This window comes from Rhododendron vialii, chromosome 8a, assembly GCF_030253575.1.
Source record: "Rhododendron vialii isolate Sample 1 chromosome 8a, ASM3025357v1".
NCBI lineage: Eukaryota > Viridiplantae > Streptophyta > Magnoliopsida > Ericales > Ericaceae > Rhododendron > Rhododendron vialii.
The window spans coordinates 16,219,958-16,225,957 of record NC_080564.1 but is presented as its reverse complement, the minus strand read 5'-3'; positions in this window follow the sequence as shown (position 1 = coordinate 16,225,957).

The window sequence follows — 6,000 nt, the reverse complement described above, 5'->3', positions numbered from 1 at the left end:
TGTTGTAGCTTTTCATCAGCTGTTCTTGGTAAGAAGCAAGATGTACCAAGGCTTTTTCTCTCCTCTCCTCGGCAAGGTCAAGCTCGATTTGAAGGGCCCTGTCATTGCCTCCACTTTCAACCAGAGCTGTCCTGTTGGTCGGCAGACCCACTTCCATAGGTATGACAGCCTCTGTTCCAAATGCCAACGAATAGGGGGTCTCTCCCGTAGACCTCCTAGGCGTTGTTCGGTGAGCCCACAAAACTAACGGTAACTCATCAGGCCATTTTCCCTTTGCTTTGTCCAACCTCTTCTTTATCCCATCTAGGATAGTTTTATTGGATGCCTCTGCTTGCCCATTACTCTGAGGGTAGGCTGGGGTGGAATAAAAATTTCTTATTCCATATTGGGCACAAAAAGTCTTGAATTTCTTCTGAAATTGGGATCCATTGTCTGTAATCAATGAATAAGGGACCCCAAAACGAGTGATGATGCTTTTCCACACGAACCTTTCTATCATAGGCTCAGTGATTTTGGCCAGTGGTTCTGCCTCAATCCACTTTGTAAAATAGTCAGTTGCAACAAGCAGGAATTTTCGATTCCCAGTTGCTTTGTGCAATGGACCCACGATATCCATCCCCCATTGAGCAAAAGGCCAGGGACTTGTTAATGGCACCAGATCTTCGACGGGGGTTCGAATCATTGGTGAGAACTTTTGACATTTCTCACAAATCTTTACATACACCTTTGCATCTTCTTGCATGTGCGGCCACCAGTAGCCTTGAGTAATTGCTCGGTGGGCAATAAATCTGCCTCCAGCATGGCTCCCACATGTTCCCTCGTGGATTTCATGAAGGAACTTCTGTACCATCTCAGGATGTACGCATAGCAAATAGGGACCTGTAAAGGATTTCCTATACAACTTACCCTCTGGGGACAGCCAAAACCTAGCAGATTTGACCCTTATCTTGTGGGCCTCCTTTTTATCAGAAGGGAGTATCTCATCTCGTAAGAACTCCATGATTGGGTCCATCCAACTTGGTCCTTGGTTCACGTCCAAGACCAAATCTACACTCTTCCCAATGCTAGGCTCATTTAGGTATTCTACTGCCACCCTTCTTTTGAACTCTGTTGGTACTGCTGCAGCCAACCAAGCTAAAGAATCTGCATGAGCATTCTGTCCAGAACTTATTTGCTCGATATATACCCTCTCGAAGGTATCAAGCAAGTCTTTTGCTGCCTGCACGTAGGCTACCATCTTTTCATTCCGAGTCTCGTACTCGCCGGACAGTTGATTCACAACAAGCTGGGAATCACAATACACCCTGACCCGTTCTGCTTTAAGGGTCTTCGCACTTCTTAACCAAGCCAAGAGTGCTTCATATTCAGCCACATTATTCGATGCACTGAATCCAAGCCGAACAGAGAGTTCAATGAGAACTCCTTGAGGAGGAAAGAGGACAACTCCAATTCCAGAACCAGTATTGCACGCTGATCCATCAACGAATAACTTCCATTCTTTGGGATCCTGTTCGGCTACGGGTTGATCCTTCAAGGATGATGTCTTAGCTGCCTGTTCCTTTCTCGTAGGAGGCAAGGGAGCAACAGTGGGGGAAAACTCTGCCACAAAATCAGCCAATACCTGGCCTTTAATTGCTGTACGTGGCTGATACTCGAGATCATACTGACTTAACTCTACGGACCATGTCGAGATCCGTCCCGAGAAATCTGCCTTTCGAAGCAGTGATTTTAATGGATACTCAGTATAAACCACAACCTTATGGCTTTGGAAGTAGTGTGGCAATTTCCTGGTTGCTGTCCTAAGTGCCAGGACAAGTTTTTCTAAAGGCAGATATCTCGTCTCCGCATTCAACAATGTCTTGCTAACATAATAGATGGGGATTTGTTCGATCCCCAAGTCCCTCAACAAGACTGCACTTACTGCATGCTCGGAAACGGCTAAGTACAGAATTAAAGACTCACCAGGCTGTGGAGTTAACAACAGTGGGGGCTCGGCCAGGTACTTCTTCAGGTCCTGGAAAGCTTGTTCACATTCTGCTCCCCATTCAAATCCCTCCCTTTTTTTCAATAACTGAAAAAAGGGTCTGCATTTGTCGCTTGACCTGCTGATGAATCTGTTAAGTGCTGCTGCCATCCCATTCAGCCTCTGGACTTCCTTGGTAGTTTTGGGACTCTGTAGTCTTTGTAAGGCATCAATCTGATCGGGATTTGCCTCTATCCCTCTCAAAGTTACCAAATGACCCAGGAATTTTCCTGAACCAACTCCAAACGCACACTTCGAGGCGTTGAGTTTCAGTTTATACTTCCTCAGGATTTCGAACACTTCCTTCAGATCAGAAATATGCCCTCCTTTTTCTCGACTCTTTACCACCATATCATCTATGTAAACTTCCAAAGTCTTCCCGATGAGTTTCTTGAACATAATGGTTGCAAGTCTTTGGTATGTAGCCCCAGCATTCCTCAGCCCAAACGGCATGACACTGTAACAGTATAACCCTCGTGGTGTGATGAACGAAGTCTTCTCTTGATCAGGTTCAAACATAGCAATCTGATGATATCCTCGATATGCATCGAGAAAACTCATTCGCTCGTAGCCAGAGGTTGCATCAATCAATTGGTCAATCCTAGGCAAAGGAAAACTGTCCTTAGGACATGCTTTGTTCAAGTCTGTGAAGTCCACGCAGACACGCCACTTTCCGTTCTTCTTCTTTACCACAACAGTGTTGGATAACCACTCTGGGTAATAGACTTCACGTATTGCCTTGGCCTCTAATAAATGATCGACCTCTTCAATCACTGCATCTACATGCTGCGCGGCAGCCCTTCGTTTTTTCTGAATGATCGGCTTGTGTTAAGGGTCAATGTTTAAATGATGACAGATCACGTCTGCATCCACCCCGGGCATTTCCTCTGGCACCCATGCAAAAACATCAATATATTCCTTTAGAAATCTTATTGACTCAGCCTTTTCGTTTGCTGATAATGATTTCCCAATCAAAAAATATCTTTCAGGATCAATCTCGTTGATCTGAATCTTCTCCAGGCCCTCAACCACTTTTTCAGCCGGGCTTCTCCCAACATCCTCGATGGTTGGTTGATCTGGTACTTCTAGTGTGAGAACATGGTGGACCTTTGGGGTTGTTTTGATGATGGAAATCAAGCATTGCTGTGCTACCTTCTGGTTTCCTTTAAGGACTTCAATCCCATTTGATCCTGGAAATTTCACCATCTGGTGATATGTCGAGGAGACTGCTCTCATTTTGTGCAACCATGTCCTCCCTATAATCACGTTATAGGAAGATGGGACATCGACTACCAAAAAGTCTGTTCTTAACACCACAGATCCAGCCCAAACAGGTAAAGTCACCTTTCCTAGGGGCCAGACTGCTCCTACACCGAACCCAATTAGAGGTGTTGTTGATTGTTCTAAGTCTGATTGGGCCAGGCCCAGCTTCTTGAATGCATCATAGTACAACACCTCTGTACAGCTCCCCGAGTCCACTAGAATTCTTTCGATGTCGTATTCCCCAACTCGTAGGGTTACGACCAATGCATCATTGTGGGGTATTTGGACCTCCGCCAAATCATCGTCACTGAATGCCATGCTCTCGTTGCATGCATTAGTCTCTCGCCCTCTCTTGTTTCCCAACCGCATCACGTGCTGATCATGCTTGACCTGTCTTTGCAACAGCCTCACCTCACTCCTTGTATAAGGTGCAGCCAACCCATGTATCATATGGATCACGCCTTTAGGGTGTTGCTCGTAACCCAGTTCCATGGCCTTCCCTTTCTCTTTAGGGTCCTCCTGGATAAACTCTTTGAGATAGCCCCGAGAGACCAAATCATCAAGGTGCCTCTTGTATACCTCACAATCCTCGGTCATATGGCCCCAATCTTTGTGATAACTGCAGTGCTGATTCGTAGCACGTTTTGCATCTTTGTCTCCACCTAGACTTGGGGGCCATTTAAAATATGGCTGATTCTTTATTCGATAAAGAATCCTGTATATTGGCTCTTTCCAAACCGTAGTGATAGAAAAGAAGGACTTGGGGTCAGGAGCTTGCTTGTCCTTGTATGCCTCCTTCTTAGCTTGCCCGTACTCCCTTCTGTCTTTGTAAGACTTGGGTTCTGGCTTATCCACCTTTTTGGCAGGTGCCTTCTGCTGTTCGGCAACCGTCCTGCCATCCTCACGGAGTATGTCATCCTCCATTCTGGCGTGTTGCTCTATCCGTTCCATCAATTTAGCCAAGGTGGCTACTGGATGTTTATTCAATGAACGGCGCAGCTCCCCCCGAACAGGCAAACCAGTTTTGAACGTAGCAATTGCATACTCTTCACTGCAACTTTCAATCTCGTTGAAAGTTTCCCAGTACTTCTTTGCATAATCCCTGATCTGCTCGTTCTCCTCCTGCTTCATGGTGGAAAGACTCTCAAAAGTCTTTGGGGCCTTTCTGCTCGTTAAGAACCGAGCAGTGAATTCCTCTGCCAACTGCCTCCATCCTCGTATGGATCGTGGGGCCAACTTATGAAACCAGGATAAAGCCACCTTGCCAAGACTGGAGGGAAACATCTTGCACAAGATGGAATCATCCCCCTCATGCATAAACATGGCCTGTTGGTAATGCTGTATGTGAGCTACGGGATCCGTATTTGTCTCGTAAAGTACGAATGCACCGTGCTTCACTCTGCTCGGCAACCTTGCTTCTTGTAGCCTCTTCGTAAAGGGAGAGGCTGCAATATTACTCAGGGCCTTGCGTGCTGCTTCTCGTGCAGTCGCTGTCCCATCCTCTTGCTCCTTTGACTTGTGGGCCGAAGTCTTGACCCAATCAGCATCAGGTCTCTCGTACCTGTCTCGATGATGCTTTCTCGTGTCCTCTTCCTCGGGGGTAGAACTCCGGTCTCTGCTCCTCCTTTTTCGTGAAGAAGTCCTTCTCTCTGGTGTTCGGCTTCTACTTTTTCTTCCCCTTTTTCGTGGAGAAGCTTCATGACGCCCTATGACAGGACTTCTGCTCCTTCTTCCTCGTAAAGGATCTTTTCTGTATTGTACCACAGCATACCTACTGCCTCTAGAATTTCCTCGAGACAGGCCAGAATCCTCCGGATGCTCCCTAATTCTTTCCAATTCTCTGATCTCATGCTCTCGTTTTTTAATCAGACGAGCATACTCCTCGACTTCTTGCCTCTTCCTATCAAGAACGTCGTCACTATGGTGCACACTCCTGGAGTGCGCGATCGATTCATCCCTTTGATGGGATTTACTCCTTCTCGTGGATCTCGAAGCCGTCTCTCCATCTCCTCTATTTTTGGAGTTATGATGCACGGTAAGGGGGCGGTCCTTACTCGTGTTCCTTCTGTGCCCACCCTGGGGCTTTCTCGGAGCCCCAGGTGGTGATTTGTCCCTTCCCTCATCTAACACATCTTTTGGTTCATGCGGCGTTGCTGGAGTTACTTCCACCATGGTCGTATTTCAAAAGGGAATTCTTTCGTTTCCCACAGACGGCGCCAATTGTAGGGGGATGAAAACAATTGACGCTTCGGATCAATTGGATTGCAACGGCTTATTCGTGCCTCTTCACCGGAACCCTAGCTCGACGTCTGAACCCTAATCTGCAAAATAGACAGGGGGTGAGTGCACCTTTGCCTCTCGTGGCAAAGGCCCTCCGATGCCTTTGTTAGTATCACGTACTAGAAAACTCAGCCCTAATTATCAGTAGGAAAGCAATAATAATGCAACGTATTGCGTACCTCTCACCTCTAGGTTTTCCTCATATTTATAGATTTATGGATGCTTGCTGTCCAAGCATCCTTATTGCCATAGGATTCCTAACTCGTATAGGAAACCCAGGATATCAAGGAGTCTCGTTTCCTTTATCAGTTTATGGAAAAGAGTCCTTTTAGGATTCTTTTCCTTTAAGAGCCGAACATCCCATACTCGTTGGGTATCTTTCTCAGATCCTATATTCTTGGGATCTTTATCCCTATATGAGACATGACTATTCT